Raw genomic sequence first — 24320 nt, 5'->3', positions numbered from 1 at the left:
TATAAACTCTTTAGAGGGGTGAAGAAATAAGCAACAACTCGATTTCAGATACTTATTTTTTCAACCTTCAGCTATCTCTTAGAACAGTTTCTTACTTTTTTAAAAAAAGTACTTATGTTTTGCTGTATCAGAAAGAAGAGAAAAAAATCTTAGAAACATATTAAGCATATGATGAAATTGAAAGGGTTCTGAAGAATCCTTTAGAATCTGTTTTCTTTGTGCAGGTACCAGATGTTGATGTTGGCAGCACTTAAGAGGGTCACAGGACGTTTAAAATCACTAGGCTGTGGTGAATAAAATTCCAGGTCTGTTGCACTGAAAATTATTTAAAACTTGTGTTTGTTTACTCAGTGGTAAGTAGTACAAAAAGCATTTTTTTCTATATGAGTGTGTTTTAAACAGGTACCTTTGACATACATACATGATCAATGAAAATGTTTAAAACACATTTGTGTCCCAGGGGCTCCTATCGCTGCAGGCCACTGGTTCTGTTGAAGTCCATTTTCACATGTGCAGAGCTGATCACTCTGCACTTGACCTTCCTTGTAAGTTATTTGTTTCATGTACTAGAGGACTAAGGCTACATAGCTGTGCAAGAAGGGGAAAAAGGTGTACGTGCTACACTTAGGTAGTATTTCCTTAGTGTTCTCTGACAGTAATTTTGAGAAGAAAACAGGACTTTTTATGCCCACCCCCACTTTTGGGACTGAGCTAAGTTTCTCATTGATAAAATAATTAAGAGTTTATAGTTTCAATGCTAAAATAGAAAGTAAAAAACTGGTTTTGAGGAACAAAACCAATTCCAACAGGGGGTACCTCTCTGTACTCACTGTAGATTCTTATTTATTCTTGTTATATGGGTGTCACACTTGAGTAGTTAGGTTGCCTCCTTTCTTAGTTTTCCAAAGGAGTTTAATACATAGATCCTCCAGTTTGCCTTGTTTCTTTAGTTAGGAGTTTGAACCAATGCTGTAAGTGCAATGAAATCCATTTCTTCTAGACTGTGTTATCTATCTTACTACTGTCCATCACGATAGTATTCCAGCTTTCTGTGGGAAGGGAAGTATTTTGAATAGTCTATCAGAGGAAATGGCTAGGAGGAAAAGCAGATCTCAGCAGCTCTCATTTCTGGGATTACGGCTGACTTCTTCCTTTTTAGCACACCTTTCAGGTTGTGTATAATTATACAGAGTGGAAATAAGAAAAATAGTATGTGTGATGAAGTTAATTTTTATACACCAAAGAAGATGTTGCTTGTTCTGTTTGTAGATCCTGGTGCCTTGGTTTCATTCAGTGACAAAGAGAGGTGTGGTGTTATTTGTGCTCTCATGTCGCTAAACCTCAGGAACATGCCAGGACATTTAGATTGAATTATTATGTGAACATCACTGAATAGTCTTCACAGTCCTAGATGGTGTGGCCTATTCCTTAAGGTTATGTGATACATTATCTTGCTCCTAAGTCACAAGACTATACAGCGTATTTCTGTTCTGCATATTGTAGCCAACCGGAACAGATATTTTTATATTTAAAAACATCTGAACACAGAAAAGATACAAAAAGAACACAGTAGAAATGCTGAAAATCAAGCATACATAGGGTGCACTTGTATGAGTGGAGTTTACAAACCTAAAGCCGTGGTGAGTTGGTGAGTGAATGGTGTGTGACTTTGAGGACCTGGGGCATTATAACAAACTACTGTAGACTTTGTAAGCTCTCTGCACGTAGATCGGTTTTTTAATTAGTTGTATTCTTTATTTACATTTCAAATGTTGTCCCCATTCCTGGTTCTGCTTTCCCCCAAAACTCCCTAACCCTTCCCCCCTCCCCCTGCTCACCAACCACACACTCCCTCTTCCCTGTCCTGGCATTCCCCTATACTAGGGCATCTCGCCTTCTCAGGACCAAGGGCTCTTCTCCCTTTGGTGTCCAACAAGCCATCCTCAGCTACATATGCATCTGGAGCCCTGGCTCCCTCCATGTGTAGTCTTTGGTTGGTGGTTTAGTCCCTCGGAGCTCTGGGAGTACTGGGTAGTTCTTTAGTAATTAATCAAGTTACTGGATCTTTGCATTTTATAAAACTTATTTTTAAATGTTTGAATCTTATACTTAGATTAGCATATGGATACATTGTACAAGATTATTTGACTGTTGTCAAGACATTTTTCATTTAAAACCTTTTTCTGATTAAAAGCTAATATAAGAGCTGAAGTCTAAACAATGTCAGGATCATATCTTGTCATCCTGGAAAGTCGTCCGTGGGTGTGACAAGATGAAGATGCCCATTTGCTTAGCACCGTCTCTCAAGCCCTTCTGAGGACTGCCTCCTCCTCAGGCACAAATGTGTCTGTAGTAGTTTTTCTGGTTTCTCTTCTTCTTCTTTTTAATCATAGATTTATTTGTAAGCAGATAATTTACCATCAATATTTTGCTCCAACAATAAGGCCTTTGTTTTCTTGTCCTTCAGTTTCTTTTTTTTCTGTTTCAACTATGTGTACATTAGATCATTTTATAAAAATTGCTTCATGTCAGTCTGTGAGACCACCGTGTTCTCATGGTCCATTGTCAAATGAAGCATTGTCTGAACAAGCTAGCTGTCACACACAGCCATTTGATGTTTAGATTGGTAGTGTGTATAGCCACAGATCCTATATCCATAGGGTTTCTGATCACCAAAGACAGAATGTTTTAAACTGATGTATTTTAACTTACCATTACTGTGATTATTACGACATAGGTCTTTTATATATTATATGCATACATATGTATCTATAAATTTATTATATTTACTTGTATTTACATTGCTAATCAATGTACTTATGTAAAGGAAACAGACTTGCATGGTAGGCAGCATTAAGGGGGAATTTTAGAATGCCTTTGTCACATCTGTAGTTTAGTGGAGTATGTAAAATAAACAATGCCTACTGTGTGATGAACGCCAAAGAGCTAATCAATTTTGGATATTACTCCTTGTTAGAACTCATGTAAGCTGTCCTGTATTATAGTTACTTGGAAAGATGTATAGAAGCCTAATGTTTTGAGTGGGTAAATTTGTTTTGTAACCTGTGAAATGTGTTCCTGGGGATAGTGCATCTAACCTCTGAACTTTCCACTCATTGTCTATGCAGTGAGGATTCCAATAATGCTTTTCTTTTGGATGATATGAGGATATAGGAATACCTTTTGTAAATTTATATGCAGTTTGCTAATTTACTAAGGTATTCTTGCCAAATGACCTAAATTAGAAGGAGGGTGATTTGGATCAAGTCCCTGAGCTCACTGTCTAGAGTCAGATTACATTTGTCCATTCTACTTGGAAGAGGTGTGTGTGTGTGGGGAGGGGCATCAAAGATGTATGGTTTTAATCTTATTTTTGTTAGAGGTTATGACTACTCTAACCCCCATAGCTTCAATTAAAAAACTTGAAAATAGTTCATTTTCTAGTCTAATTACTCAGCAGAAATTTAGAATAGCAAGAAACTAGTAACAACCAAACCTTTCCTTTGCACTTACAGATCAACAGAAGAGATTCTTGTGTCCTATAGACCAAAGAAAGAATCAGCAAGAATGCCCAGGGTGAATGATGGATTGCAGAGCCTGGCTGGTAATTACTTTCACTGAGCTAAAACATTAACTTGAAACATGGGAGCAAGGCCAGATGAAAATCGGGAGGTGGACTTCTTCCTCCCCATGGAATGCCCATACTTGTCTTGTGGAGGTAGTTGTTTCTTTGGTGGGAGAGTCCAGCTCAGCTTCCTTTCCCGAGGCTCAGCATGGATTTTCATCTACCACCCCGGTAGACAAGGAGTGGTACCTTTGTTTTGGCCATTGTAATGATAGGTGTTTAAGTCAGCCTGCTTTCTGAGATGCCAAGAACTCAGTTTCTCAAGACTTTTCAGTAGGATACCCGATATTAACAGAGATTTTCTCCTCTTGGGGTTCAGCTTTTTTGTAATTTTTTTCCATAATGTGGGCTCTGGAACCCACATGGTTGATAAGCATGACACTCTCAAGCACACGTACACCACAGAACTTCACACATGACTCTACAGAGCACATGTCTTCCCCCATCCTTACACACACACATCGCCATCTTCACTTCATAGATGGAAACACGCCTGAGCACATATAAAGGAGAGGCTGAGACAGGTGGGAAATCTGGGGTTTTACATGCACAGGCCAGAGAGAAGACGTTTTCATAGCGCATTGCGGGTTTTGCGCATGCGCATTGCGGGTTTTGCGCATGCGCATTGCGGGTTTTGCGCATGCGCATTGCGGGTTTTGCGCATGCGCATTGCGGGTTTTGCGCATGCGCATTGCGGGTTTTGCGCATGCGCATTGCGGGTTTTGCGCATGCGCATTGCGGGTTTTGCGCATGCGCATTGCGGGTTTTGCGCATGCGCATTGCGGGTTTTGCGCATGCGCATTGCGGGTTTTGCGCATGCGCATTGCGGGTTTTGCGCATGCGCATTGCGGGTTTTGCGCATGCGCATTGCGGGTTTTGCGCATGCGCATTGCGGGTTTTGCGCATGCGCATTGCGGGTTTTGCGCATGCGCATTGCGGGTTTTGCGCATGCGCATTGCGGGTTTTGCGCATGCGCATTGCGGGTTTTGCGCATGCGCAGTGCGGGTTTTGCGCATGCGCATTGCGGGTTTTGCGCATGCGCAGTGCGGGTTTTGCGCATGCGCATTGCGGGTTTTGCGCATGCGCATTGCGGGTTTTGCGCATGCGCATTGCGGGTTTTGCGCATGCGCATTGCGGGTTTTGCGCATGCGCATTGCGGGTTTTGCGCATGCGCATTGCGGGTTTGGCGCATGCGCAGTGCGGGTTTGGCGCATGCGCAGTGCGGGTTTGGCGCATGCGCAGTGCGGGTTTGGCGCATGCGCAGTGCGGGTTTGGCGCATGCGCAGTGCGGGTTTGGCGCATGCGCAGTGCGGGTTTGGCGCATGCGCAGTGCGGGTTTGGCGCATGCGCAGTGCGGGTTTGGCGCATGCGCAGTGCGGGTTTGGCGCATGCGCAGTGCGGGTTTGGCGCATGCGCAGTGCGGGTTTGGCGCATGCGCAGTGCGGGTTTGGCGCATGCGCAGTGCGGGTTTGGCGCATGCGCAGTGCGGGTTTGGCGCATGCGCAGTGCGGGTTTGGCGCATGCGCAGTGCGGGTTTGGCGCATGCGCAGTGCGGGTTTGGCGCATGCGCAGTGCGGGTTGGGCGCATGCGCAGTGCGGGTTGGGCGCATGCGCAGTGCGGGTTGGGCGCATGCGCAGTGCGGGTTGGGCGCATGCGCAGTGCGGGTTGGGCGCATGCGCAGTGCGGGTTGGGCGCATGCGCAGTGCGGGTTGGGCGCATGCGCAGTGCGGGTTGGGCGCATGCGCAGTGCGGGTTGGGCGCATGCGCAGTGCGGGTTGGGCGCATGCGCAGTGCGGGTTGGGCGCATGCGCAGTGCGGGTTGGGCGCATGCGCAGTGCGGGTTGGGCGCATGCGCAGTGCGGGTTGGGCGCATGCGCAGTGCGGGTTGGGCGCATGCGCAGTGCGGGTTGGGCGCATGCGCAGTGCGGGTTGGGCGCATGCGCAGTGCGGGTTGGGCGCATGCGCAGTGCGGGTTGGGCGCATGCGCAGTGCGGGTTGGGCGCATGCGCAGTGCGGGTTGGGCGCATGCGCAGTGCGGGCTGGGCGCATGCGCAGTGCGGGTTGGGCGCATGCGCAGTGCGGGCTGGGCGCATGCGCAGTGCGGGTTGGGCGCATGCGCAGTGCGGGCTGGGCGCATGCGCAGTGCGGGCTGGGCGCATGCGCAGTGCGGGCTGGGCGCATGCGCAGTGCGGGCTGGGCGCATGCGCAGTGCGGGCTGGGCGCATGCGCAGTGCGGGCTGGGCGCATGCGCAGTGCGGGCTGGGCGCATGCGCAGTGCGGGCTGGGCGCATGCGCAGTGCGGGCTGGGCGCATGCGCAGTGCGGGCTGGGCGCATGCGCAGTGCGGGTTGGGCGCATGCGCAGTGCGGGCTGGGCGCATGCGCAGTGCGGGCTGGGCGCATGCGCAGTGCGGGTTGGGCGCATGCGCAGTGCGGGCTGGGCGCATGCGCAGTGCGGGCTTGGCGCATGCGCAGTGCGGGCTTGGCGCTTGCGCACTGCGGGCTTGGCGCTTGCGCACTGCGTGCTTGGCGCTTGCGCACTGCGGGCTTGGCGCTTGCGCACTGCGGGTTTTGCCTTGCCAGCAGCCCTGCTCCCGGACAGTCCATTCCCTTTTTTTTTTCTCCCTCGGCCCGGGGAGGAGCGGGAACAACTCTGAGCTCCAGGGAGAGAGCCCGGCCCTGGGCGCGGGTGTAAATCAGTCACCTGTGCGCCTAGGGGCCTTGGCGAGAGTGCAGGAGCGTGGGCGGGTGGGGAGTGGCGCGGGCAGCGAGCACGGCCCGGACAGGCAGGGAGGGAGCAGTCTTAGTGGAGAGCTGAGGCGGCCCAGGGGCGCGGCCGCTAAGAGGAGACCAAGAGGTAGGGGCTGCACTTGAGGACCAGCGTGCTGAGATGGTAAGAAATTTCCACCTCCTCTCAGCTTGCATTTGCACTGGGTAGGGACAGAGACGGGCGGGACACCCCGGGGCCACGGCGGGCCACGTTCTCCTCTAGCGCGGCGGCGTGAGTAGGCGGGCAGTTGGCGGCGCTCCCGAAATCCACCCCCACCCCTCAACTTGGCCCCAAGTTTTTGAGGCGGCTGCGGGCGGGTGGGCAGACGGGAGCAAGGGCTTCCCCAAGCCTTAGGTGAGCGGCGGGCAGTCGGGGACTCCAGAGGGCGCGGGAAGCGGGGACCCGGGATACACGGGGCTGGCGGATCCCACGGCAACTTTCCCAACTTGCCTGCCTGTTCAGAGCCCCGAGCGGCAGCTGGGCACGGGGGAGGGAAGGTGCAGGGGGCCCAGGCGCGGCCTGCGTGGGGACCCCAGAGATGCCTGCGCGGCTGCGGAGGACTCAGACGCGGCCAGTCATATCCTACTAGACAGACACGTGTGTGCTTTCCTGAAGTGCGGTTCTGAAGCAGCCGGCCCACTGCGTTTACATACATGCCGAATGGACGGAAGGATTTGAGACATGAAAGGGGGGCAGAATTAAAAAAAAGTGCAGTGGTGTTGGAGCTCAGCACAAAACTAGACGGAATCTCCAGTGGGATGAGGCAAAGATTAAAAAACAAACAAACAAACAACAAACAAAAAAAACCCCAACTACTTGTAAGTGCCAAGTGGTGGAGGAAACAGGATGGCACAGCACAGGGAGACTCCAGCACACCCCCTGGAAGGACTGGCTTCTCTGCAGCTGGGAAGCACTGTCTGCTTTTGGGAGCTCATTTGTTAGAAATGGGGCTTGACCATGCTTTTTCTTGGCGTTCCCTACCACCCAGTGTCGCTGTTGTTAGCCCCACTTGGGGGCTCAGATACAGAGTGGGTCCTGTGTACATGGGATGTATAAGAAACGGGGTGATAGAAGGTTGACATTTTTCCCTCTTCCCTTCCCCCTGATGTGACATCTCTTGTTTCAGAGATCAAAGTCACAACTGGAATATAGGAGATGGTACTGTCAAATTCAGACACACACACACACACACATACTCACACACGTACAAAATGCACCTAGGACTGCGGTTACAGTAATGCTGACAGAAATTAAAGAGGTTTTGAAAGCAGCGTGCGATTTATGATGCATCCCATTTACCCTAGAGTCAAGCTGTTGTAAAACTGATGAACAAAAGACATCATATTTAGTCCTGTGTACCCAGGATTATAGTGGCAGAAAGTGACCTGTTTTATTAATTTTTAAGTACTTCATGAACACTTGTAGTTGTTGGATCCTGTGTTTAAGTGAGGGATCAAAACAAAATATGAAATATATCTGCTTAGAGCTGGAGAATTTCTTGTAACGGCATTTTACAGAACATTATAAAAGCCAGTTGCATGCCTTTTCTTCCCCTGGCCAGTGTTACTATTTGTGAACAGAGCTGTTCCCATATACTAATCACTGAGCAGTGGCTAAGTCCATTTGTCTCCCATCGTTTTCTATTCTGCACGTTTAGATGGTTTTGTGCACAGACACACATGCTTTAGGTGGAATTTATTTCTGACACTAAGTGTTTCTGCTCTGAACTTTTTCTCTAGACTAAGCCTTGTGTAAGTTTGATAGAACTTCCTTTCGCTCTTTGGAATCATCCACACAAGAATCCTTTGTGAGCCCTTAAAGGCTCTGTATTTTATATCATATTTGTAGCCGTTTCATTTAAACTTGTTCAGTTTTAATGAAGTTCTGAGTTGTAGGTACTCTTTCTGTTCCCGGAGAGCAGTGGATTTAAAATCCAGACTGCTAATTACTTTACCAAAGCATAGGAATGTCTTCACCTGAGGGAAGGGCTAGCAAACCTGAATGTGAACTTTGTGTACAGGATCTTTCTGGAAGCATGTCTGAAATGCCTTGACCCCCTAATCCTCTGAGAATATTAAGTTGGGTTTGTATATACAACTTTGGGTAAAAACCAACCACATGTGACTTTTAAAAATATTGAGGAAATATTAATAGTAGTAGTGTATTGCTAATACCTGACTTACCCTCTTCTGCCTGACATGTGAGTTATCTGTCAGGCAGGGATATGTGATTACAAAAAGGAGCAGGCAAAAAGCAGGGCTGACTGTTGCTATATTAAAATGTAAGTATTACAGTTTGAAATTTCAAGTGAGAGTTTCTGAGTTCAGTGCTTTACATAACATTTTGTCCTAATCTTGCTTGCTGTCAGGGATGTTTCTTGGTTGTGCAATTGCTGCAGTCAAGAATGCCAATTTGCATTCCATGAGTGTCATTTGATTACTTTTATCTGCGGAGCTCCAAGACCGGCCCAGTCCTCTCATTTCATCTTGCCATGTCATGAGTCAGTGCTGTGTTGTCATTTCAAAAATCTGCCTGATTTAGACAAGAAAGAAAAGTACTTTCATGTTGCAGCCGCAGTCTCCTGCTAACTTGTCAGCAGCAGGATATGATTCACTTGGGCCCAGAAGAATGGAACAGAGGGGCAGGTTAGATGGTTCAATAAAGCCCACGGACAGGTAGTGTGTGACGTCCCCAGAGAGCTGCAGTTAATGAAGAACAGGTCTGCTTAGTTCTCCATGCGCTGACCTGGTGCTGTCCCCACAGTTTTCTCATTTGATCTTTCCCAGCAAATTGATCTTTTCTTGTATTTTATTTGCCTTCCAAATTAGTCCTTGAGGGACTGAAATTAGCAGAGCAACTTAAGTTGGATAATACAGCTGTTCAGAAAAGAAGAAATTGGACATTGGCAAAAATAAAGGGGGGGGGGGTCGGGGTGGGAGAGGAGAGGGAGCTATTCTTTTTTGTTGTTCCTGGGAATATTTCCTAGATTAAGGGAGTCCAAAGTAGGTGATGAAGCTATCGGTTTCCCTTACTTTAAATTTAGAGTTAAGACTCAGGGCTATTTTAAATATTTTGTAAATGTTTGAAAGGTGGCTTCAGCAAGGATGAAGAGTTTGATTTAGCAATGCTCGCACTCACTTGCTTGGCCTGACCTGCCAGGGTAATAGTGGCTTTTATGGCTATTGGAAGACGGACAAAACATAAATGGCATATTGCAACTATGTTATTTATAGTTTTCTAAATAAGTACAATTCCCAAATATTCAATACTGAATTGCTGAAAAGATTAAACAATAAAAAGTCATTAACAGGATTGTGTATAATTATTATGGTGCATGAAGATTTTTTCTATGAATTACCATCAGTATCTTTGTTTTACATAAATTCCACAGACACCCTGTTCATAGATCAGGTTATTCTCTCTTCTGAGGTTTTCCTATTTAAATTTAAAGGTAGGCTTTTAAAATTGAGAGCGGGTTACAAGTTGGGTTTCTTTGAAATGCTTACATGTTGGTTTTTGAGATTAAAATTCATTTTATACAAGGTGAGCATAGTTGATACAGGTTACAGTTTCACTATAGAGCCCTTGTACATAAAGCTTAGGTTGGGAGCAATTAATAGTCTTAACGTGATGAATGTATAAAGGAGCGGTGCTTTCTGAATTCCTCTGCAGATGGTCTCATTTACCATCTGCATCCTGACAAGAAACAGAGTTGAAAACGGCTGTTCTCCTGCAACATCTCTTGCTGGTCAGGAGTTACATAGTATAGCTGGTTAGTAAGCTCTCTAAAGAGCTAGAGGGAGCCTCATGATTTTATTAGATATACTTATGGTTTTTAAAAAAAGAACTCTGGCAGTTAGAATGTTGCACAATAACTGGCTTAGAGTTTAGGCTTGGAGGTGACACATGACACACACGAACACACACACACACACACACACACACACACACATACACACAGTGGTGAAAGCAACAGAATTTCCATTGAAAACAGTTAAGGAATCAGCTAAGCTTTCTAGGACTACCTTGTAGGTGATTTGATTGCTGTAAGGTGCAACCAAACATTCTGAGTGTTTGAGACTGTGTAGCCAGTGTGCCAGCTGAAGGAGCCCTTCTCAGGTTGTCAGGCCCACCTTCCAGGTGCCATTAAAAGCAGCTTCCCATCCAGTCACTGAAGAGCACGCTACCCTCCTCTAGGTCACGAGACAGCTACTTCTCCCTGTGGATGATGTTTCCAAGTAGTTCTGCATACAACTCCAGATTATGGAGAAAACTTTCCTTCAAAAGAAGGAAGCTTTGTGTTGTCACCATAGAAGGCAAATCATTTTAAAACTTGGTATATTTTTAATCAGTAAATAAGCTACATTTAGACATCAGAGTTGAATGTTTTCTTACTTCCTGTTTGGCATTTGTTAATCAGTCCAACCAGTAACATTTGTGATATGTTTGTATTAAATAATCAGTGATGGTGATTGATCTTCATTATTTACATATTACTTTTTAGGGATGTTACTTTGACATTTATTTACCATTTAAGTAAATCTTATATCCAGGGATATAAACTGCCCAGATTTGTCTTCTTAGCACAGTAGCTCTCATTGTGTTGCTAGCCAATAAAAGTCTTTATTTGTTGCTTATTAGAACCCTCAGTCCACTCAAAAGTTTAGCTATAATTTAATTTGGGTGTTCAAAGAGCCTCCCTTGTTTTAAAATACATTCTCAGTATTCCTTTACCATTTGTTGTGAGCCTATATTCTAACTCATGAATATGCATAAGAGCAGTAATACAGACATGTCATTTTAAAAGTTGTTGCCAAAACAGAAGAGTACCATTTTCTTTAGAAATTATGTATATGACAATGTAAATTTTGTCCTTTTTACTGCAGTTTCTTAGACATTCTGGAGCATTTTCACTTTTCCAGCAGTAATTTAAATTGTTTTGGTCTACTGATTTAGGATTTGTTCCTACAGAAATACAACCTTGAAGGTGTGGGGAGACAGGCCAAAGCTAAGCTTTGCAACCAAGAGTTCTGGTTAAAGCGCTTTCACAGTTGTAGCTCCTTGAAATTATAAGGTCTTTGTTTTGAAATTTACAAATTGCCAGCCTGGTAAGTTCTTTATAGCAATTGCTGGCAGTTTTACAGAGTCCAAGTTACTTGCTGGTTTCAGTTGGAGTGTAACCGATTACACAAGTTAAGGACCAGAACTCCAGTATCAGGGATCCCTCCACATGGAAGGCAGGATGTGGAACTGCTAAATGAGTCACTGCATGTGTGTGTGTGTGTGTAACCAGTGAGAATCACATCAAGTCTGTCTTCTACATACAGGATTTAAGACTTATCAAAATGTACAGTATTGTCCTGGACCTGGAGTTCATGAGTTCACTGTCCCTGCTCTTTGTGTGTTTAGTACAGAGATGTAACAGCCCACACAAAAACATTTTTCTCTTATTATGACCTTAACATTTGCCAAAAGTGCCCCATACTGAAATTCCTTTTTAGTATCTTTTTTCCCCTTAGTCCAAAGCCAGACGTGTACCCAGACACAAAGCCTCTATGTATAGCAAGCTGTTTTAAATATTGTGACTCGGCAATGTGCTGTCCTTTCTCTGCTTGAGCCAAGGATCTCTGCTCAGTGTCTGTGGATTACCAAGCTCCTTCTTTATTGTATGTCTTGTCAGCTATCCCTATTCATTTAACCTTTCATTAGCATCTGTGCAGCTTCCCTGTCTGCAAAGGCAAGGAGAACCCGGAAGGCCCCACTGTCACAGTTATTAGATTTCTCCGTTACATCCCAGCAACCACAAAGAAGCAAGAGTGGAGACTATTGTCGTGCATGCTGCTGTCCTGGGGTGCAGCTCTTCTGTGCATGTCAAGGACATGTGCCACATGTTGATATGCATCTCAGGAATAAATGTGCAACATGGGGGATAGGCTGACAGAGGCAGCAATGAGCTTTGTAGGAGTTATTGCGAAGACCAACAGTTAGTGAAGGAATGTTGCTTAACCAGCCAAGGAGATAGATGGAGTTGAGAGTTGCCAAGATCTGCCTTGTGGAGCTTGTCAGTCCCATTGTTTTCATCTAAACTTCATTTGAGGGAAAATTGAATACCTTCGACAGGAATGAAAGTCTTCTTTTCTCCTTTAACCTCGGAGGGGAAAGTGTTATTTCTGATGACTATTATGGTGCATTACAACTATTTTTGTATGGAATAAAGATATGTGAATGATTATGTTACTTACCTCTCATAATTTTTACAATTTCACTGCAAAATCGTGAAAAATGTTTTAACAGGGATTTGTATGTTTTATAAATCTGGTTTTAAAATGGAGCACGTGAATCTCCTTGTGCTCCTGCTTTGCTGTGGCTGCCATAGTACAGTGTGGCTATCACCTGGTTTTTATACATGTGTTTTCATGCTTGCTGTAATATGCAGGAGAAGAGGAATGATTACAGGTCATTTTCACATAATAATAAAGACAAATACTTGGATATGTAGAGTGGAAAAGATTTCATTTTAAACATCATAATGAACTCTCAGAGCTGGAAGAGAGCTCAGTTGGTAGAGCGCCTCCCACAGGAGCATGAAGACTTGACCTTGCTCCCCAACATGTATAATGGGCCAGCCAGCATGGCACCTTTCACTGCTGTTCTCAGGGCTGGGAAGGCAGTGACAGGCAGGTCCCTGGGGTTCACTAGCCACCCAGCTCAGCCTCATTGTTGAGGAGAAGGCAGGGAATCACCATGAATGCCATTGGTTCTGGTGTCTAATCTTGACCCACTCAGTGTTTGGGGATGTCTGCCTTGGAAAGCAGAGTTTAAAGTGAGCATACACTATAATGGCTTCAGGTACAGCGTTTCTGTGCATACGCTTCCTTCTCTTTGTGACACTGCCTGCTCATTCCTATTAGCCAAACAACCAGTTTGGTAATCTCTATGGCTGCCTCCCCACAACTGCTTGGTGATATAAGTCCTAGTGGTTTAGTTTTAACTGCTTTATTGTGAGATACCTCACATACCACCATGTAATCACCCTTTAAAATGTACATTAATAATACCCCATTATATGGATACACGGTTTCTTTTAGCATCATCAATTTATGGATTTTTTACTATTATGCATAATGCTGCTGAGAACTTTATTTGGGAGAGTGTCAGATGTTTTTATTTCTCTTGGATGTATACCTTTAAGAAGAATTGTTGGATCATGTGGCCTTCTTTTTGTCCATTTGAGTTGTCTTCAGAAAAACAAACCAAAACCAAAAACCAAAAAAACCTCTTGTGGTCTTAAAAAATACATATGTGGTAAAAGTTAGGACTATGTGTCCCGTATTGCATGTTGGCTCTCTCTTTTACCATGTGGGTTTCAGGGGTTGAACTCAGGATTTCAAGCCTGGTGGCAAACACCTTTACCTGCTGAGGCATTCGCTTCCCCTAGATTGCCTTTTTATAGTTGAGGTATAAAAGCTGTTGATACGGTGTGGTTACAATCCTCTATCTGATTCAAGATTTGCAAATACTTTCTCCCATTCAGTGAGCTGTCTTCTTATATTTTTGATGTCCTTTGAAACAATTTAAAATTTTTTGAAAGAAGTTTAAGAATGTTTTTTTCCAGACAAGATGTTATTACATGTTAAATGTTAACTCAATACTAGTGACAGTGAGCAACAGTGGCCCTCAGAAACATTCCTAACACTGTCTATCATTTTAATTTTGATGAAGTCCAACTTACATAATATTTTCCTTGTTCTCAGTTTTGGAATGTTGTCAAAAATAAAGCAAAACCAACCAACCAGACAAACAAAAACCAAACCCCAAAACGTGGTCTCACTTTACCCCTGCGTTTCTTTCCCTCCTTCTTTCCATCCTTCTGGATAACACTATAACGTAGGGTTGCTGGATCATACCATGTGGTAGTCTGCCTTTTGTAGTTTGAGAAATTGCCTTTTTGGGGGTGGGGTTAATAACATTTGTACCATTTTATGCTCTTGCCAAGAGTATCTATGTGTTGTATTTTGTGTGTCCATGTTGTCACCAATGCCTGCTGTTATTTTATGATAAATATGGTGATAACAACTGTGAGGTGACATATCTCTTCTGTGGTTTTGTTGTCTCTACTGGCCTTGAAATCTAGGGATGGAATGATGCTCCTTTTTAGCCTCCCACCTACCAGTACTGATATTAGATCTAGGACCTCAGCCATTGAGATAATCACTCTACCACCGAGCTGTGTGTCCAGCTCCTTTTGTGTTTTATTTCAAGACAAAATCTTACGAAGTTGCGTAGGCTGGCTTTAGACCCATGGATTTCTCATCCTTCTGCCTCAGTCTCTCTAGTAGCTGTTATGGACTTGAGCCAGCTGTAGCTTCCATTTATCCTCTGGCCTCAGCTCTCTTGGGTTGAGTGTGATAGGTAGACATAGGACCCTTTTTGATATTTTGTCCGTTTTAAGATTGGATTACATAGGTTTTGCTAGTTTTTGAGTTTTAGGAGTTCTTTATATATTTTGGATATTACTGTCATATCAGAAATTTAAATGTTTTCCTTTCATTCTGTGAGTTATCTTTCCTTCTGCTAATTGCTTCTTTTGCCTTGGCCATGGAGGAGCTTTTAAGTTTTCTGTAGCTGCATGTGTCTGGCCTTGCTTTCTTTGCCTTCAGTGGTTTACATTTAAAGCTTAGACTTATCTGATCCCTAAAAGAGTAAAGGCTATGTTAAGAAAGAACATTCTATTGTTTAGGGGAGGGGAAAAAATCAGCTAACGACTCTTGGTGGAACTCCAGGGAACAAGAAATTTGTCATTCAGTAGCCAGAAGATGATAGGTGCAGGTAGGTTCCCTGTGAAACAGCTTGGGTTTACTTTGATGTTCCTTAATTATCATTGAGTTTAAAAGCAATCTAGGTGTTCTGTATGATAACAGACATACTTCATGCCCTGGAGGGTGGAATTAAGTACCTAGAAATAATTGTTTTTGGTTTTATAAATACCTCAAAAGGAAAGGAGGAAAAAACATTATTGAGAAAATTTGTCTTCTAGACATTCCATCATGAACAAAACATCACCAACAGAGATAAAACTGAAAATTGTTTTATGATATCCAAACTGAAAATAACCGGCTTAGTTAAGTTTTAAGTAAATACTGTGTTCAAATCTGGCATGATGTGTTTGCAAACAGCTCGCTCTCCAGTCTACCAGGTGTATTTTTCAAAGCCTCCCTTCACCAAGTTAGAGAAGCCTTCAAACAGGAAAAAGTTAACTTAATTTAGAGGCTGCGATGTTAGATCACACTTGAATTTAAAGGAATATGTTAAAGAAAAAGGTCTAATTTTCTTTTCATTCATGCTAATAAAACCTATATTCATTTCTATTTAAATCATGGCTTTTCTAGTATTCTGATGAACCATTTTATATAATTGCTTTGTCTGCTTTTGGCTTTGTGCCAGTTATTTTAGACAGAGTTTCATTATTATTTGGCATCAGCTATTAATTAGGTGGCCAAGTGGTCACATTTATATTTGGAGAGAATGTGGGGTTTTCCCCTCACAAGTGTTTACACATGAAAATAGTAATTAGCCAATTTAAAGTGATACCTCATGACATAATCTGAGGATTGTAACTTTGTTCCCTGTGGATATTCTGTAAAGAATTTAAAATCATTTATAAAATTGGTATGATAAAAAATTTTATATCTATCAGATACATGACCTTTGCTTATATACATACATACATATATATATATATATATATATATATATATATATATATATATATATTTTTTTTTTTTTTTTTCTTTTTCTCTTTTCCTGAGGATTGGACTGAGGCCTCTCATGTGAGAGATAAGTACTCTATACTGACCCACATTAAATTTTATAACTTGTTTATATTGTACAAGCAATGTTACATTTCTGTTCTTAGTATGTCTTGTCATGTCTATATTGGATTAAGAAGGTCACCTGTAATTATGGATTGATACCGTATTCGAGGACATAAAGAGTGTCACTAACTAGAATGTAAATCATGCAAAGAAAGCCCTCAGTTCCCTGCCCCAAGGCTTCTGATCTCTTTTATTCTGTAATTAGAAGATTAGTGAAGTGCACTCTATCAACATCTGCCATGTTTGCATCCAGAAATAGTAGGAAAGTTAAAGATTTCCTCTCTTTCAAAATGGTTGGAATAAAACATCAGATTTCTTTGGAAACAGTCTCACTCCAGAGCCTATTAGCTCTAAATAAAATTAACAGTGGACTTTGTTTTTAATCTCATAAATTCTGCCAGGTCTCAAGCCAAATTTAAATGTCATCAGTTTACTTACAATAGTGTCTAGTGCATGAGTTAAATTCATTACTCAGTGCACTTCTTAAACAGCCTTCCTGTCTTTAAGAGATGAGGTATGCATCCTTATTTCTTAGGTGGTTGCTACCTGACTCTAAAGAAAGGGACAGCAAATCCATACCCCTAGTCTACCCTCGTTGTAGCCAGTGATTGCCACTTGTTTCTGGTGTCCCCTTAGTGGCTTCAATGGACTGTTGGGGGTGATGAGTCTCCTGATGCTTTAATCCCAGAGCTCTGGAGGCAGAGGCAGTGGCTCTCTGTGAGTCTGAGTCCAGCCTGGTCAGGAGAGGAAGTTCCAGGACAGCCAAGACTGAACTTGTTTGTCTGGAGAAACAAAGGAAAAGAAAATTATAGGAAAGACTTGGAGCTGTTTATTGGTCATTGATCACAGTAGCACTTGTGATCCCAAAGAGCAACCACACAATGACACAATGACAGGGAGTTTGTGTGAGTGTGTACAAATGTGTGGCAGGAGTGTCCATGAGAAGTTGGGAGATGTTCCTGTGATCCCAGCTCCCTGAAGACAGAGGTTGGAAGAGTGCCTGGGAGTTAGGTAAGAGAAAGAGAAATAGAGATTGGATGGACAAATACAGGTATATTTATTTATGACATAGATCAATAATGAGTGGGTCACCAAATGTTTTAGTACTATTATGAAATTATATTTCTGAAGTACTGATATGACAGTATCATAAATCTTTGTTTTTCATGCTTTGTACTAAACCCAGTATGGCATGGGACAAGCATTCCGTTATTCAGATTTTAAGAGCGATCAGATGAATGTCTGTGTGCTATATGTAGAATAACTCACTGGGGGTTTTACATGAGACCTTAGGCTGGTGGTTTTCAACCTGAGGGTCACGACCCCTTTGGGGAGTCAAACAGCGCTTTCACAGGGGTTGCATATAAGAAATCTGCATATCTGGTATGTATATTACAGCTCATAACAAGGAAAAATGGACTGGAGCATGAAGGATCTGATGGAAGGAGGATGGAGGGTACTGGGAGAGACAACTGGAATTGGGTGGCATTTCAAAGGTGAGGTAGAAAGCCAGTGCAGTAGAAACTCTAAGTAACCTACAAGGATGACCCTGGCTAAGACTCCTAGGGGTACAGAGCCTGAGTGAGCTGTCTTCTGTAACCAGGCAAAACTTCCAGTGGTGGGAGTGGGACATCAACCCAGCCACAATGTTTCAGTATATGATTTATCCTACCTGTAAGGTGGCACTGAATTTGTGGGTGTGGCCAGCCAATCAGTCTCCATCTTGAGACTCATGCTATAAGAGGAAGCTCACCCCTGACACTGCCTGGAGGACCAAGAGCAGAGACTGGATAGTCCAGAGTCCCAGGATAGTACCAAACATGAACAGTCAATGAAATGATTCTGCTATACTCATAGACCAGAACCTAAAGCCTAGCATAAGCATCATCAGAAAGTCTTCATCCAGCAACTGATGGGTACAGATGCAGAAGCCCACAGCCAATTATTAGACTGGATTCAGGGAATTCTGAGGAAGATGGGGGTCATAGGATCCAGAAGAGGTGTCAAGAACACAAGAAAAACCAGAGTCAACAACCAGGGTTCATCAGGTGCTCAGGGAGACTGAAGTGGCAATCAGGGAGCCTTCAGGGGTCTGACCTAGGCTCTATGCATGTATGCTATGGTTTGTATAGGTTGATCTTCTTGTGGGAAATTGTCTTTGACTCTTTTACCTGTTCTTGGGACCATTTTTCTTCTACTCGGTTGCCTTGTCCAGCCTAAAAATGAAGGGAGGTAACTAGTCTTTCTGCAACTTACTGTGCTGTGTTAATATCCCTGGGAGGCCTGTAGAGGAGGAATGGATCTAGGGGAGAAGGAAGGTTCAGGGAGAGACTTGGAGGAGAGGAGGGAAGGGAAACTGAGTTAGGGATATAATTGAATGAAAGAATAAAAAAAATAAAAATTTACAGTAGCAAAATTTTTTATAAAGTAGGAATGAAAATAATTTTATAGTTGGGGGTCACCACAATAAGAGGTGCTATATTAAAAGGTCACAGCATTAGAAGGTTGAAAACCACTGCCTTTAGACAGTCCTGTACTGATTGATTAAAACAGAAAAGCTCTTAAACTTTGTGAGGTTTTTATGTGTAAGTTCTACATCCTGCCCAGGTGTGTGAGTTCTAGTTGCTTTGTTTTGCAAAGTAGAACTCAACATTTAGACATTTTTAGTCTTGTTTTGTTTTGAGATGGAGTGGGGTGGGGGCTGGGTGGGTCAGGGTTGGGTGGGGTGAGGGGCAGTGGTGTCTCAGGTTGGCTACAAAGTTGCTATGTAGCCAAGGCTGGTTTGGATTTCCTGATCCTTATTGTCTGGCCAGTGCTGGTACTGCAGTATGAACACCCACTCCAAGCTACATTTCCTTTTTTATTTTAGAAGGTAAAATTTATCAAACTTTTGAGGTTTTGTGATATAAAAAATTTGGTGCTCAAGGTCTTATGTGTGAAGTAGAAGCAATAGCCCTAAAAATAAGCAGTACAAAATGCAGTACAGGATAAATACTATTAAAGAATAACCACAGAGTGAAAACAAGTCTTTGGTGTTCTATGCTACCTCTAGAAACATCATTTTTTTTTAATGTTCTTTTCAAAGCAAACTTTCCTTTAGTGGCTTATCATTCTTTTTTTCCCCATTGACTGAGAGGTGGGAGTAACAGAAGCACACATGTGTGCATACACATGCACACACACACAGACACACACACACCCTTATATATGGTTATGTGGGAGTAAGATGCATCCATACCTGTGAATGGGAGGGGTAAGAGTAGCATGCACGTGTGTGTGTGTGTGTGTGTGTGTGTGTGTGTGTGCACAAGCACAGGCTTGGGAACACGTGCAACACAGTATATTCTATGAGGGCAAACATCTCAGTGCCCTGTAGATGGAATTGACGTGTCTTTGCAGCCTCATTTAGGTCGGTATTAAATTATCCGGATGTTTCTCAATACTTTGTGCTTTGGAATATGATCAGAAGACATTACGGATGGACATGGGAGTCTTGAGTACTTCCTCTCAGATAGGGAGAGATCTAATTGTGTTGATTCCGGGGCAACTCTGGCCCCTCTCCTAGGCTGAGCACTTAGGTAAAGAACCCCAACAGCTTTTACCCCTCTTACTTTATTTCTGCCTCCCCTTTCCATATAGCTTAGCATATCCCTTATCTTTATATGTTTTAATGTTCTCAAGCAGGTGTCCTGGGAGCACCTTACTGAAGGGGCTGTGCCTGGTCCAGTTTTTGATGGGTTTTATGAGAATAGCAGTGCTCACTTTCCTCTTTGGCATTTCTTGGGGGCATATTCTATGCTGCTTCCCTGTGTGCAGCACTGTGTTAGTGTGGGGTAGGTGACCATGGAGACAGGCCAGAGGCAAAGACTGTGACCTGTAGGATGAAGGAGCCACAACATTTAAAGAAAGGGCTTGGGTCTAGTTACAAAGTACTGGAGAAAGCCATCTCCTGCTTTTGGTATTGGTGTGTTCCTCTTTTCTTTTCTGCTTCTCTTTTCTCTTACGTTTGGGCCAATATTAGATACTTAGTAAAGATTCATAATAGTATTGCCTACTATGTGATATCAGACTTCCAATGCATTGTTTTTTGATGAACAAGAGATGAAAAAGTGAAAGCCATCTCTGTCATTTGACACCAGCACTGACTTTTTCGTGATACTTATTTTGAACTTTCAGCTCTTTGTCCCTTCATGAACACTTTATGGAGACAGACTTGTTACGAGAAGAGAAGGTATAAAGATAAGAAGACCCTCAACATCCACTTGATAGCACCCGTGAGACAGAAGCCGGTGGAGCCACCTGTGCTCACTGCTTTCCTATGCACAGTTTTAGTCTCAGTTTTCAGTAGTGTGCAAGTTTTAAGAGTACTCGCTCTAAAGTGAGACATTTTTATTTGTTTAAAAATTTAAAATTCTCACATTTAAAATTTTACATTTGGATATTTGTGTTCTATATAGAAGATTAAGTGGAGGTGGGTGGAGGGGAGAATGAAGAAATTACAGAGGTGATGTGGAGCAATGAGGGAAATATTAGTAGAAAGATGTGTTGACGAGCTGAGATCTAGCCTGCTCAGAGAGCCCCGTGCTTAGGTGCTATAGGCCTTGGAATCAGTTGATTGATTGATCCCTATCCAGACCCAACCCCAGCTACATGATCTTTTCCAGCACCTATTCTCAGGAACAACCCCTCCTCCCCATCATCCTCTTCTGTCGTCTGAATTTTATTGGGCAAGTCTCATCAGGTAGACCTGCCCCCCCCCCCCCGACACTCACAGCTTTTGATGCCACCATCTTGCCCTAAGATACATCATGTGCAATGCACAAGTCTTATGTTTGTTGAGTGCAACATTTAAGAATTCTATCACGAAGCACCCTCTCTTCAGTCTTTCTTCTTCAGCTTCAGGAAGTCTGTCAATTATATCTTAGGTATTCTAAACTATTGGGCTAATATCCACTTATCAGTGAGTGCATACCATGTGTGTTCTTTTGTGATTGGGTTACCTCACAATGATATTTTCTAGTTCCATCCATTTGCCTAAGAATTTCATGAATTCATTGTTTTTAATAGCTGAGTAGTACGCCATTGTATAAATGTACCACATTCTCTGTATCCATTCCTCTGTTGAAGGACATCTGGGTTCTTTCCAGTTTCTGGCTATCATAAATAAGGCTGCTATGAACATAGTGGAGTATGTGTCATTATTACATGTTGGAGCATCTTCTGGGTATATGCTGGAGTGGTCCTCAGATAATACTATGTCTAGTTTTCTAAGGAACTGACAAACTGATTTCCAGAGTGGTTGTACCAGCTTGAAATCCCACTAACAAAAGAGGAATGTTCCTCTTTCTCCACATCCTCACCAGCACCTGCTGACACCTGAGTTTTTGATTGTAGCCCTTCTGACTGGTGTGAGGTGAAATCTCAGGGTTGTTTTGATTTGCATTTCCCTGATGATTAAGGATGTTGAACATTTTTTTAGGTGCTTCTTGGCTGTTTGATATTCCTCAGTTGAGAGCTCTGTTTAGCTTTGTACCCCATTTTTAAAAGGTTTATTTGATTGTTTGGAGTCTAATTTCTTGAGTTCTTTGCATACATTGGATATTAGCCCTCTATTAGATGTAGGATTGGTAAAGATCTTTTCCCAATCTATTGGTTTCCGCTTTGTCCTATTGACAGTGTCCTTTACCCTACGGAAGCTTTGTAATTCTTTTTTTTTCCTTTGTAAAAGGTTCCATTTGTCAATTGTTGATCTTAGAGCATAATCCATTGGTATTCTGTTCAGGAACTTTTCCCCTGTGCCCATGTGTTCAAGATTCATCACCACTTTCTTCTCTACACGCTTCAGTGTGTCTGGTTTTATGTGTAGATCCTTGATCCACTTGGACTTGAGCTTTAGGAGATAAGAATGGATCAATTTTTATTCTTCTACATGCTGTTCAACCTCCAGTTGAACCAGCGCCATTTGTTAAAAATGCTGTCTTTTTCCCCACCCCACTGGATGGTTTTAGCTCTTTTGTCAAATATAAGTGACCATAGGTGTGTGGGTTCATTTTTGGGTCTTCAATTCTATTCCATTCATCTTCTTGCTTGTCTCTTTACCTATACCATGCAGGTTTTTTTTTTTTTTATCACTATTGCTCTATAATACAGCTTGAGGTCATGGACCATGATTTCCCCAGAAGTTCTCTTATTGTTGAGAGTAGTTTTTTTCATCCTGAGTTTTTTGTTATTCCAAATGAATTTGAGAATTGCTCTTTCTAACTCTATGAAAAACTGAGTTGGAATTTTGATGGGGATTGCATTGAATCTGTAGATTGCTTTTGGCAAGATGGCCATTTTTACTATATTAATCCTTCCAATCTATGAGCATGGGAGATCTTTCCACCTTTTGAGATCTTTTTTATTATTTTCCCCATAATTTTGAATAGCCTAGACTTTTAAATAAACTTAGTTAATTTTATCGTTCCTATGATTGAAATTTCTAGAAACAATTTTATTAGGACATAATACACATACAGTTTAATGTTGTAATGCTCTGCAATTACAATTATAATTTTGAAGATACAGGAATAGATGATATATGTAATGTCTGGAAGTATGTTTATGCACTGACTTTAACCTCTTAAGTGAGATAAGATTGTATAATATAGGCTTGAGTAGCTCAGTGGTAGAGAGCTTACCTAACATGTGCAAAATCCTGGGTTTGATGCCCTCCCCCCAACAACAACAAAAAAATATATTTCTAGTATTCAGGAAGTAGAGGAAGGAGGATCAGGAGTACAAGGACATCATGAGTTCAAGACCAGTCTGTGCACATGAGATCAAGACCAGACTGCACATGAAATCCTGTCTCAAAAAGCAAAAAAACATAACCTTTGAAGAACTTTAATTAGGTATTTGGTGAGATCTACACACCTGAATGATCTATTAAGGTAATTAATGTATTACTAAATATGTAGGGAAAATCAAAAAGCACAAATAAGCAGAAATATACACTATTCTTGATAAATTAGTTATCATGGAAGATCATGTAGTAATGGTGCCATAGCTATAAATGCCTGCCTTAGAGCTATTCATTTGAAATTGATTTTAGACACCCATGTCTAATTCTTGTAATGCTATCAAGATTTCTGTGACCTAAGTTTTGGCTTTCTGAATCATTATTGGATAACATGATGCATCTGGTTGGTGATAAAATAATATAATTCCATTTTTGATCAGAAAAGTCAAAATTAAGTTTTTGAATTCAATTAATAAGTTGACTCCAAAAATAATTATAAATGGTGAGTTAGACATTTGAGCAAGTGTAATGTTGGAAGTATCCTGCAGTAACCCCATTGATGTTGGTGTCTTCCCCTACAATGTTTAGAACTTCAAATACATTTGAAAAAAAGAAAACAGAGCTGTGTAAGAATTGATGTGAAGTTTTATGCAGATAAAGATTAACATACATGCCTGTTGTAGCATCTTTCTGTTGACCAACTTGTTGTTTTATAGACTTAAATAACCAACTCCATTTGCCAAACCACTGATAGTTCTCCTTTAAGATAGATTTTATGAATTCAGAGTAAAAATACTATTCTCCATTGCCTGTGAAAGCTTGTGAAGAGACTACAGGGACAGAGTCTTGCTGAGAATGTGAGGCTGGTTTCCAGCTCAGTCCTGCTTCGCTCTCCCAAGAGTTGCCATTGTGGGCATATGTGACCACACATAGCTACGAAAAGTTTTAAGCAGAATGTGAGATGGCAGGGGTACCCTGTGACATTAAACAGTTTTATAGAGAGCTTTTAGGCTCAAAAGTAAAAGCTGACGTATAAACCTACATTGTATATTTTCTCTTGGTTGAGCAAATCTGTGTGTTGTGCATAAACAAATACTCGTGACATTAGAAAGGTAAAATCTGGGGAAGCAGAAATTTGTTCAAGTATTTCTGGGGCTGACATTCATACTGATACTCATGTCAAAATAAAAGGCAGTTTTTAAACAGTTTCTGTTGTGTGGACTATATGTGGACTGTATGTGTGTGTTTGAGTACATGCGCATGCATGTAG

At 42.5% G+C, this 24320-nt stretch overlaps 1 pseudogene; it reads left to right on the top strand.

Moving 5' to 3' along the window:
- LOC127680453 (ubiquitin-conjugating enzyme E2 G1-like) overlaps nt 1–24320 on the top strand; it is a 107732-nt pseudogene that overhangs the window by 18070 nt on the left and 65342 nt on the right.

Source organism: Apodemus sylvaticus, chromosome 3 (genome assembly GCF_947179515.1).
Source record: "Apodemus sylvaticus chromosome 3, mApoSyl1.1, whole genome shotgun sequence".
Lineage (NCBI taxonomy): Eukaryota > Metazoa > Chordata > Mammalia > Rodentia > Muridae > Apodemus > Apodemus sylvaticus.
Note: the sequence above shows the minus strand (reverse complement) of the source record. Positions and strands in the feature narration are given on the sequence as shown.